Below are 12,174 nucleotides of genomic sequence, written 5' to 3'. Positions count from 1 at the left end.
TACAATCTCCTATGGGAGGTCGGTAATCATTTGGCTTATTCTTTCCTTCGAGACTGCTGCTCGGAACAAGGATGTGGTGTCGGTGTTGTACCAGTCTTTCAGATTTTTGTGCGTTTTTACATGGAACCTATAGAAATTTTCCCCTGTACTTTAAAGTTTTAATAATTATCTTTAAAAAACATTCAACAAATAATGAAGTCATTGAATCATGATTATATTAATGATGCAATCAGACGGTTACAGGTAGCATGTTAGGTAGGTACTTATAATGATGTATTATAAACAAAAATGCAGGATCTATCCAATAAAAAATCCAAACACATTAGTCATAAATAGATAGAGATAACACACAGTGATACAATATTTTAAACAACAAATCATTATTTCAATGAACTGTGAAGGAATTATGAATATTATGTAGAAATCATCACGCTTTCAAATATTGGTACTAAACCCGTCGTACCTTCGATTAGCCGTCTTCTCATTTTATATTTTTTTAATGTTTCATTTATTTAAACTTTGCACACTTTGCAACAGTTATAATGTATACAATCAGATGGACTTAATGCTAAAAGCATGCTACTGTATACAGGATGTTGCAAAAAGGGTATACTAATCCGAAACCTACATGTGCATGTTATACAGGGTGTCCCAAAAGTCAACGTCATCCCTTAAACGGGTGATAGGTCAGCTCATGAGAGGCCAGAATATCACAATATGACCTTAGTAAAAACTCGATAATTTTCGAGATATTGACACTTTTATAAATTTGCTGAAAATCGACACCTTGGATCAGTTTTTAGCGTGCCGCCGGTACAAAAATCCATATTGTTAGAATTTGTTTGGTGTTGCATCACCCTGTATAGCCCTGCTATTGATCGCAGTCAAAAAAAATATCGAGTAATGCTGTATGTTTAAAAAAAACACGGTTTTCAAAGTCATAAAAGGTAATCGTATTTTTTATAAACAATTTTGACTCTACATACTGTAAAAAAAATATACAACGCAAACCTGGCACCTTATTTGAAAAGATTGCTCATTTAATGCAGTTTCCAAAATGGTATGAAACGTTGCTATTGTTTTAATTAACAAAAAAGTTATTGCTATTTTAGTACAAAACGACCTCGATGTAAAATTGTTTGAAGGAAATTTATCTGACTGAATTTATTAAGGGTAAGTCATGTTGGAATGAGTAAAAGTAAAATAGGTGGTGGGGTCAGCTGTGGCAACATAGATGACGCAAAAATAGCTAAGAAAAAACTTACCAAACTCTTATAAAACATATTTTGCGTTTTTTACACCATATTTAAAAAAAAAAACATTAATTGACTTTTATTTTTATTTCTCAAAATTATAACACCACATTTTTATATTAAGTACATAATCAGCAAAAAATAACACTCATTAATGGTCATAATCATAATTTTGAGAGTTTGGTTTTGTTTAACAATAACTTTAAAATAAATAACAAGTAATTAGAGGTAATGTTAATGACAAACTGATCTGTCACTTTTTTGGATACTGTGGGTGTACAATGTACGCGTTTTACTTGTACAATATCACACATTAGCACTACTCAGGAATGTACGTTACCATGCGCTACATTTATGGGGAATGTGGAGTTGCTATAGTCCACTTTTTTCGAGAAAGATACTCAAAATGCGTTTTTTTAAGTAACTGTGACAACGTAGTCTCTTTTCCCACTCCCGGCCACACCACCTATTTTACTTTTACTCATTCCAACATGACTTACCCTTACTAAATTCAGTCAGATAAATTTCCTTCAAACGATTTTACATCGAGGTCGTTTTGTACTAAAATAGCAATAACTTTTTTGTCAATTGAAACAATAGCAACGTTTCATACCATTTTGGAAACTGCATTAGATGAACAATCTTTTCAAATAAGGTGCCAGGTTTGCGTGGTATATTTTTTTTACAGTATGTAGAGTCAAAGTTGTTTATAAAAAAATACGATTACCTTTTATAACTTTGGAAACCGTGTTTTTTTTAAACATACAGCATTACTCGATATTTTTTTGACTGCGATCAATAGCAGCGCTATAAAAGGTGATGCAACACCAAACAAATTCTAACAATATGGATTTTTGTACCGGCGGCACGCTAAAAACTGATCCAAGGTGTCGATTTTCAGCAAATTTATAAAAGTGTCAATATCTCGAAAATTATCGAGTTTTTACTAAGGTCATATTGTGATATTCTGGCCTCTCATGAGCTGACCTATCAGCCCTTTAAGGGATGACGTTGACTTTTGGGACACCCTGTATATACTCGTAAGTCCGAAACTGAAATCAGAATTTCAAAAATCGCGAATGTGTCGCATATGTGTTTGTTCTAACATGGAGACTCACTAACTTAGTTGAACGAGTACAAACCCAATGACCGCATAATGATGATCATCAGAGTAACGCCACCTGATAATCACTTCCTAAAGTATAAACCCTCCTGCATTAGTCATACAAACATAACCGCCGTAAGGTTACTCCTATCACGATTTTATTGGAAGGTTTTTTGTCTTGAGTTTTTCTTTAGCATACCTACCTACTTTTGATCCATTAATGATGCTTACTATGTTTAGGGTGGATTGCCTTTTAAGCATCTTTTTATAGCTTTTCTGCTTATATTGGGTGTAAATGACACGCTTTACATACCACATGATCTACTGGTCAAACTGGACAATTTTAGCCAAGAACCATATCCATTTTGTATGTAAGCTAACATAAAAGAAAAGGCGGTTTATAAGTTTAACAGAGGTAAAATAAAATAAGGAATAAAAGCAAAAAATAAATATTTTATTTAAAAAAATACATAAGTAGATAGGGCAAAAAATATATAGAGCGATACAAACAACATAATGATGTTTTGAAATGTACAGTTTATCATATTTTTCAACACGGATATCTCACGATATGATGCGTGCGCGTTACTGATATAATTACTCACGAATCTTCCATTAATTTTAGAGTAAAAAACTAAGTTACCTTTTATAATAAAGTTTAAGTGTGAGTAATGTTTAATTTTGTCGATCAAACTATGTTTGTAGTTTTGTACCCTTTGTAATAGGTGTTTGCATTTCCGACGTGGTCAAATACCTATTAGATATTTTAGTTAGACAGATAAATTGTTTATTTACTGAACACAGTACCTACACATATATTGTACTGCACTTATATAGTAATTGATTTCTATAATGCGGCAAGTTACTTGGCGACCCTCCTTGCGGGGTGAAAGAAGTGGCGGGGGCGAGGTAGCACGACATGCTACACACGTAGAAAAGTGTGCCCGGATTAATCTCGCGATAGCTAGTAACTATTTCTGACGTAAGTAAAATTTTATTCTATGAGTGTTCCCGTAAATGTCATATTTAGCTTAAAATTTATAGTTTGACAGCATTAAAATTTGGATGTTTACCTTCAGAATATCTACCAATTTGAATTTATTTATGTAAAAGTGTTTTATTTTATAAATCAATTTCCATGTCACTTTCATGTTCACTCTCTGTTTGAACTTGTTCATCGTCGTCGTCATCCTCATCTTCATCATCGTTTTCATTAACTTCAATTATAAATCTAAGACAAAAACCAATTTATGTTTAATTTACAATAAATTATAAATAAACAATAACATACCTGTCCAATACATCGTCAAATACTCTATCAGATTTATAATATTCGTCTCAATTTTTTATGACATGGTCGTCACAATTTCTCCACTTTTTAGGCGAATAATTAGAGAAAAGCAACTCTAAGTCTTTTATCTCTTTTTCTAAGTTAGAGTCAATCGACGTTCTTGCGAGCTCGCCTTTCACGTACCGCCAAACAAGTTCAATAGGATTTAATTCCGGGTGGTATGGGGGTAGGCGAAGCACGATATGACCATTTTCTTTCAAAATTTCATCAATTTTGTAATTTTTCTCTGTGTTTTGCTCATTAATTACTTTCATTAAATCACATAAATTTTGGTTGCTTTCCTAGTTACAATAACTGACAACTGACGCACTGTCATATGGACTCTTCGTCTTTGTTGTTTACATTTTCGTATCTGACTGCGCAGTACCAACCTTTAGCCGCGTAGCATGACTGATCCGGTAAGCTGTTCTACAAGAAGCCCCTATATTGAGACATTATACGATTTGTTGTTTTTAACGTTATTTTGTTGACGAATTATAGATACCTAATAATAATATAATGATAATATTAAAAAGGCCTCAACACTCATCCTAAGACTAATGGTCTCAGGATCAATGATCTCATGTGGGTCGCACTCAAATTATGACAGACTATATAAGACATGTGGCCGCCTCGGCTGCGCGGCCGAGACTGCCGTAACAATGACATGCAGTGCACGCGTTGCCCTTCCCCGCTACCCTCCCGCTATCCGCTGTCGTCTTGGGTACCTCGTCCCCTCCGCGTCTTTCACCCCGCAAGGAGGGTCGCCAAGCAACTTGCCAATCTATACATATCACGATGCAAAAAAGGATCCATAGAAATGTCATGTCATCTCTGTTCCTTACACATCCAATTGCCTGGAAGAGTTCGCTTTTAGCGGAAATGCCGCTTGTTGTGATTACTCTTGCATTGTGTGTTATGTTGTGTCGTCATAATCATCATCATCACCAGCCAAACCATCCATGGTTGGACATAGGCCTCTCCCAAGGAGCGCCACACCACTCCGGTACTCGGCCTTCCTCATACAGCCACTACCTTATGTTGTTAGTTTTTAAATAAATTCATATTGTCTGGTACTGACCTTGGGCAGCCAGCGACTGACGCTAATCTGAGTGACTTTTCTCCATAGTCGGTTGCCTAACTGACCGGGATTGGTTAATCAATTATACGTCATCTCCATATAAAATTCTTGACAGATGTGTCAAAAGTCAACCACTAATACCTGGTTATGCTCTAACCGACTATGGAGAAATTGACACCACAGTGACAAACCCTAGTCAAGTACTCGTATTTTTCACCGACACGATAAGAATAATGAAGCTTGTAGTTCCTTGCGGGAAGTGCCGGCCGGGAATCGAACCAGATTACAGTAACATTTTATTATTGACGATGATTATGGAACGTAATTTCCCCTGCCGAGAATGCTCTGAATGCAATTTGTATCACATGAACGTCTAAGTAAATGGAACTATAACTATTTTATAGTACCTTTAATGGCGAAACAACCTTTTCATATTAAAATACTAATTATTCCATGTTTTACGAGTGTTAGTTATGGTTTATATAACTGTTTTTAATGGATGTATCTACCCTAGATGAAGATAAGATAAAGATAAAATATTCTTTATTGCACAGAAACAGTTTTACAAACATAGAAAAGAAATAGTACAATCGGCGGCCTTATTACTAAAAGTAATCTCTTCCAGACAACCACATAGATAGGAAATAGACAATAAGAAAATGGGTAACGTGTGAAAACAATAACCAATTAAGAGCAGAGAAAAGGCAAATATATCAGCTTATGAAGAAGAAGTCTAAAACATCTGTGGCGATTGCAAGGTCCCAAGTACAAGAAGAACTGTATAAACAACTTGAAAAGCCGGAAGGACAGAAAGCGCTATTTAGATTAGCGCGTAATAGGGAAAGAAATGCAAAAGATATGATTCAGATACGATGTATGAAAGATGAGAATGGAAGAGTATTAACAAAAGATGAAGAAATAAAGGTGAGATGGAAGAATTACTTTGAACAATTGCTGAATGTAGAGAATGATAGAGTTGGTTTACCGGAACCGCAGGGCCTTAATTTAGGAATGGTAGATAAGATTAATGAATGGGAAGTCAAGCTTGCATTACGAAAAATGGGAAATGGGAAGGCTGTTGGCCCAGATAACATACCTGTAGAAGTTTGGAAATTATTGGGAGATGATGGTATTTATTGGTTGACCTATCTTTTCAATAAAATCTTCGCAGAGGAGTCAATACCAACTGATTGGAGAGGGAGTTATCTGGTGCCAATTTATAAGGAGAAAGGAGATATTCAAGATTGCGGAAATTACAGGGGAATTAAGTTGATGGCACACACGATGAAATTGTATGAGAAGGTTATCGAAAGTAGGATTAGGAGGGAGTCGACAGTATCGGCAAACCAGTTTGGCTTCATGCCTGGAAGGAGTACAACGGACGCCATATTCGCAGTGAGACAATTGATGGAAAAGTTTCGAGCTGTACAAAGAAACCTGCATATGGTGTTCATTGACCTTGAGAAGGCTTACGATCGAGTCCCGAGAGACCTGTTGTGGCGGTGCTTGCAGAACAAGGGTGTACCCGTAAAGTACATAAGTATTGTTCAGGACATGTACGCAGGTGCCAACACACAGGTCCGCACCGCAGTCGGGGTCACCGACAGGTTCGAGGTCAGAGTAGGCGTGCACCAGGGTTCATCCCTGAGTCCATACCTATTTTTATTGGTAATGGATGCATTAACATCTGCAATTCAGAAGGAGGCGCCCTGGTGCATGCTCTTTGCAGACGACATCGTGCTTGTCGATGAGAGTGGGGATGAATTACAGGTGCAACTGAACCAGTGGCGAGATACCCTAGAGAGTGTGGGATTGAGACTGAGTAGGACCAAAACAGAATATATGTTCTGTCAATTCGGAGGGCCTACTTCAGCTGCGTCGATATCTCTGGGTACCTCGCCACTGGCAGTAGGTGAGGATTTCCGATACCTCGGCTCCCTTCTACAGAGTGATGGAAGTATTGACAGGGATGTGACGAGACGAATGAATGCAGGATGGATGAAATGGAAACAACTCACCGGCACGACGTGTGATCGCAAGATGCCAATTAAGATCAAAGGCAAAATATATAAAAGCGTCATAAGGCCGGTGATGTTGTATGGGGCTGAGTGCTGGGCAACCAAAGTATGCGATGAGAAAAGGATGCATGTGACAGAGATGCGAATGTTGAGATGGATGTGTGGTGTTACAAGAAAAGATAGAATACGAAATGAGTATATAAGGGGAAGTATGAAAGTGGCTCCTATAGTGGAGAAGATGAAAAGCCATCGTCTTTCTTGGTTTGGGCATGTCATGAGAAGAGAAGATGATTATGTGACAAAGAAAGTGTTGGAAATGAGACCCGAAGGAAGGCGCAAGAGAGGAAGACCAAGAAAGACGTGGCTTGATTGCGTGAAAGAAAATATGAGAGAGTGTGGAGTGAATGAGGATATGACAGAGGATAGGGTAAAATGGCGTGACATGACCAACAAAGCCGACCCTAAATAAGGATAAGGCAAGGAAGAAGAAGAAGAAGAAGTGTGAAAACAATAGATATCTTATTAAATTTCTCTCCTACCATTATTCTTATTTTTTGTGGGTTATTTAATATATTATGTAGCAGTATCAGGTTATATAATACAGGTCGTGGCAAATATGGTAAGTAGGTATAGTAATAAGAATAAGTCAAAAGGCACCCCCTGAATCCCTTAATAACAAATTTATGTTACATTATAATAATATCATACCATATTGATAACGTGATGCTTTAGTGGTTAGTGACAATAGTGACCCAGACTGCTACACCTTAGATCCCAGTTTCGATTCCCGGCCGGAACAGATATTATTGGTATTTGTACTCAGGTCTTGTATGTTGTGTTGTGTGATATGATATCAACTCTACAACTCTACCATCTCCAACTCGTCTGCCAATTATGGAATATGACAATAACCTGTTATAAGTCTGTTTTCATGAGATGTTTGTTATAAGTTTCATATTAAAAGTTATACTTAAGTTGAGGCCTCGTGTGTGACCTTGGATATTTAAAAAAAACATCATCATTTAATTTGAATCATCTGGCTAATTTACACGACGTAATAACACCGAAATTGGAGCGCAGCAAGGACTGTATACGTATTATTATAATAATAATAAGATAAATGAATTACTTAGTAGGAACTTGAATATTATTCATTGATAAGTTGTACACATTTTTATTCCAGAGGTTAGTGTATTTAACTCTTCTTATTATCATATCAGTGACAAAAACTTGAGCCAGACTACTCTTTGTCACCGTGGACATCAGACTATCAAGTTCATTCACAAAATATTACTCAAATTTTATTTATTTTCTATTCGCACTATTCCAGGAAATATCAGTACATTGATACCATGCACGTGCTCTCTTGCAGTGAAGGAAATCATTGTGAGGAAACCCATTGGAAGGATCTACATCTACATTCTAGTTGTTCTATGTTCATTTTAGTTTTGTAATTTACTAATAAATATACGGAAGAATGCTTTTAATACATTCTGTCTGAGTTTAAAATGATTAAAACTCATCAAAACCTACTTTTTGCTAAAAATGGTTAGTGAATTATTTTCTTAAAAAATCACAAACCAGACTGTGAAACTAAAAAGCGTAAAATCAAAGATTACCTTCAATATTATTACGTTCATGTTAAATCCTTGATTCGCCTCGGTTCAACCGTCGAACCGACTTTACAAAAAAAGTACGAAGATATACTTGTTCGTGAAGTATCTTTTTGCTTTAATAATAATTATGATTTATCGGGTTAGATAATAAAATTGTACATTAAAGCAACGTACCGATATATCTTACACAGCTGCTAACTATGTACTTTCAGGGTATAACAATTTACCCAACCTGTATGTATACACTGTACTTACAGTCTAGAAACCTGAGTCGTGAGCACAAGTTTCGATCCTCCGTTAACGTTGCGTATCGTCAACTGTCACTGTCAAAATGTAAGGCAAAGTTAGTTCCAAAAGTGACATTTGTTTTTTCCATATGTTAGGTGGAATTTCGCCAAACGCTAAACGTATTTAGTAGCCTGTCATACGTCTGTCAGTTAGTACAAAATGTATTTAAAATTTGATTTAAATACGTTTAGCGTTTGGTAAAAGTGACCCTTCGTGTAGATTCGAAAATAGTATCGAATCCTATGCTCACGACAGGGTAACCCTACGATACTCTCTGTCAAAGATCAAATTGTTCTCTGTCAGAGAGTGACAGAACAGTTCAATAGCTATAGCGGGCTCCGAATAAATTTTCACACAAAAAAAACACTAACTTAAGTAAGAAATAATTCAATTTTGAGACCAAGTCTATGTTATGTTACATACCTATGTAAGTATTTATGTCATAATATGTACCTAAGTACATGCAATTGCGATAATATTAAGTGGCCGTACTATCAGTTTGTATACATGGTTGGTTGTTCTTTTTATGTCATGTTGGTTTTGGACTAATAATAGGACCTTTCGGAGAATTTCCGTAATTAAGTTAAGGGTTTGTTTGTTAATCACACGTTAGCACTTTTACGGCCCGATAAGAAGACTTGCTTTATTACTTCCAAAGCAAAGTTTCCTAAATTCTTTTTTACGTTTCGTTAATTTGTAACTAACCCAACCTACAAATGATTATAAAAGTATTTAAAATATTTCTGGTTTAACATACCTAATGGCTTTGTAGTAGATATTGACAGTAAGTACCTGTAAATAAAAAAAACAGATAAATATCTAAATAGACGCCAATGCTTATGTCAAAATTAATATTATGTAATAAATAATAACCAAATGGCTGAAAGACATTACATGACAACAGCACCAGACAGATATTATGAACAAAATGCTTGCGTGCTAAAAGCTAAAATAAAACAATACAATACGGCACTTATGATACATATCTTTAAAGTTACGAGTTCTATATTGCGCACTCGAGGCCATAGAGGGCCTAGTGCGAGTTTCTATCACCGTTCGAGCGGTGAAAAGTATACGCAAATATTTGAGGAGCATAAAATCAGATGGTGATTGGTCGATCACCTCTAAATGTTGTGAAAATAGAATAAAATCCATGACGACTCACAAGCTGCCGCTACACGGATTCTTTATCAACGTAGATTAACATCACAATATCGTGATTTGTCATAAATAGGACATGATTGGGGGAACGTGCATTAAATTAGTTTATCGACGTCGATAAAGAACCCGTATAGCAACCGCAGCTCTATACAAATTCCCGTTTACTTTTCACTGCTCGATCAGTGTAACAACTCTCACTACGCATGCTATAAAAAAAGTAAACTGTAAAAGTTTTGGGTCCTATAATTACGATGAAGATCTCAAAGTATTTTATGGTTTAGCCCAAAGGGAAGGCGAAATTGATGTTTACCATCACGTACAAAACATTCTTGTCCAGTTAAAAGAGTAAAAAGTTTATGAATAAGTACTGGACCTAATGTTATTGGACGCATAAATAATAACTACAGGGTGTTGAAAAATATAGAGAACCGAAAGGTAAACTCCGAAAAGTTTATTTCTTTCTATCCATAAATAATAATAATAATAATAATAATGTCCTCCTAGCCGAATTTCGACCACGGCGGCCAATCTCAATTGAGATCAGCCATCTACGCAGGAGTAGATTTTAGTGCCCAAGTGTGTGCGCAGTACACAGGAGCACTCTCTGTTCCATCACTCTCATAGCCCAATGGGACGGATTGACCGACACGACTGGAGAGAGCTAGGCGCAGGACCGACTGCTTTACATGCCCATCCGACAGCATGGATCGTTTCACTGTTTCGGACATCAGGTGATCAGCCTTCTATGTCCTAACCAAACTTAGAACCACAATTTAGAAACACAAATTGGTGGTCCCACCCGGGAATCGAACCCGGGACCTCCTGGTCATGAAGCGAAGCTTCTACCACTAGACCACAGAGGCAGTTCCATAAATACCTAGTTGTTCACATGACAAAGCTGTGATGAGTTAGTGAGCACATTTTTTTCCGAAATTTCAATAGTTGTAGTTGTACAAAAGTTGTTCAGACTAAATCCCCTCTCTAGGGTGAAAAATGGCAATACTTTTTTTTTATTCACCTGATCATAACTAATATTATAAATGTGAAAGTAACTGTGTCTGTCTGTTACTCTTTCACGCCAAAACTACAGGACAGATTTGAACGCAATTTGGTATACATATGGTCTAGACTAGACCCTGAGAAAGAAAATAATCATAATAATGAAGAAAATAAGCTAGGTACTTTTTATCCCGGAAATCCACGGGAAATCTTTTTAAGACGAAGCGAAGCTCGCGGGAGTATCTAATAGTTATGAATATTTGAGTTTAAAACAATGATATTATGTTATTTTCAATGAATGAATAACAAAGCCAAGTCTTCCATATTGAGGTCACGATTTCACGTCACTTTCGTCAACAATTCCTTAGAATCGTATTGAAAAGAATTTGTTTAATAATAATCATATTGCACCATTTTATGTGACCAGTTATGGTTGTGAAACTTGAATATACAGAGTTTTGCGAATTCAAGATGGTGACATACTCCCTTTGGTTTCCTGGGAGTACCTACATAGAAAAATACTTCTTAACCGACTTTAAAAAATATTAATTTAGTTTATTAAATAATATAGAATTGCATAAGTGAATATTAAAGTTAGTTTGCAAAATGAACCATGACATGACAAACGATCTTAGCCAAAAAACATTAAGTAGGTATGTGTATTTATTTATAATATCTGCTGTACCTGTAGTAATCATGGGAAGAGCCTGAAAATAATATATATTTTATTCCCCTGGTGGCTGAAAAACCGCTGATCAATTGTTAACCAGTTAACTGTTTATACTGAATAGTAACTGGGTTTTGTTCGAAATATACCTAATACTAATGTGTTAAAAACCTACATTTTACGCTTATATCATTCGTGAATGCTAGCGGTCTAGCGGTATAGTTGGTTTGAATAGAATGTGTAGCATTATTGTACTTATCTATTTGCGGGGTGTAAATTCCAAACTGTATATGTAATATGCTTATAATGACGTAAAAAATACTAAATAATACATAAAAAATAATTAATCACAGTCACAGGATTTTTTTATACCTATCAGAAGGGCTAGTACGGGGCGCATTTAAGACGTGACAAGAGTTTTGCATTGCGCTCACTCACATCGCGCAGCCTCAAGAGCGAGCGCGACGGAGAACTCTTGTCACGTCTTAATAGCGCCCTGTACTACAAGGCCAGAAGGGCTAGTATGGGCGCATTTAAGACGTGACAAGAGTTTTATTTTTTTTTCACATCGCGGAGCCTCAAGAGCGAGCGCGACGGCGAACTTTTGTCACGTCTTAATGGGGCCCCGTGCTACAGGGCAAGGCCTACTATCATAC

At 36.3% G+C, this 12,174-nt stretch overlaps 1 protein-coding gene across 7 annotated transcripts in view; it reads right to left on the bottom strand.

The window, feature by feature from the left end:
• The window catches only part of LOC105385515, a 128,559-nt gene that overhangs the window by 97,015 nt on the left and 19,370 nt on the right, over nt 1-12,174 (bottom strand). For 4 of the 7 annotated variants that reach the window (XM_038111289.2, XM_038111291.2, XM_038111292.2 and 1 more), the window contains one exon: nt 9,449-9,483. The exons of the other annotated variants lie outside the window; for them this stretch is intronic. The gene's annotated coding sequence lies outside the window, so the exon portion shown is untranslated. The remainder of the gene's footprint in view (nt 1-9,448; nt 9,484-12,174) is intronic. 7 annotated transcript variants of the gene reach the window in all.

This window comes from Plutella xylostella, chromosome 28 (genome assembly GCF_932276165.1).
Source record: "Plutella xylostella chromosome 28, ilPluXylo3.1, whole genome shotgun sequence".
Lineage (NCBI taxonomy): Eukaryota > Metazoa > Arthropoda > Insecta > Lepidoptera > Plutellidae > Plutella > Plutella xylostella.
The sequence above is the reverse complement of the archived record's forward strand: the minus strand, read 5'-3'. Positions and strand labels throughout refer to the sequence as shown.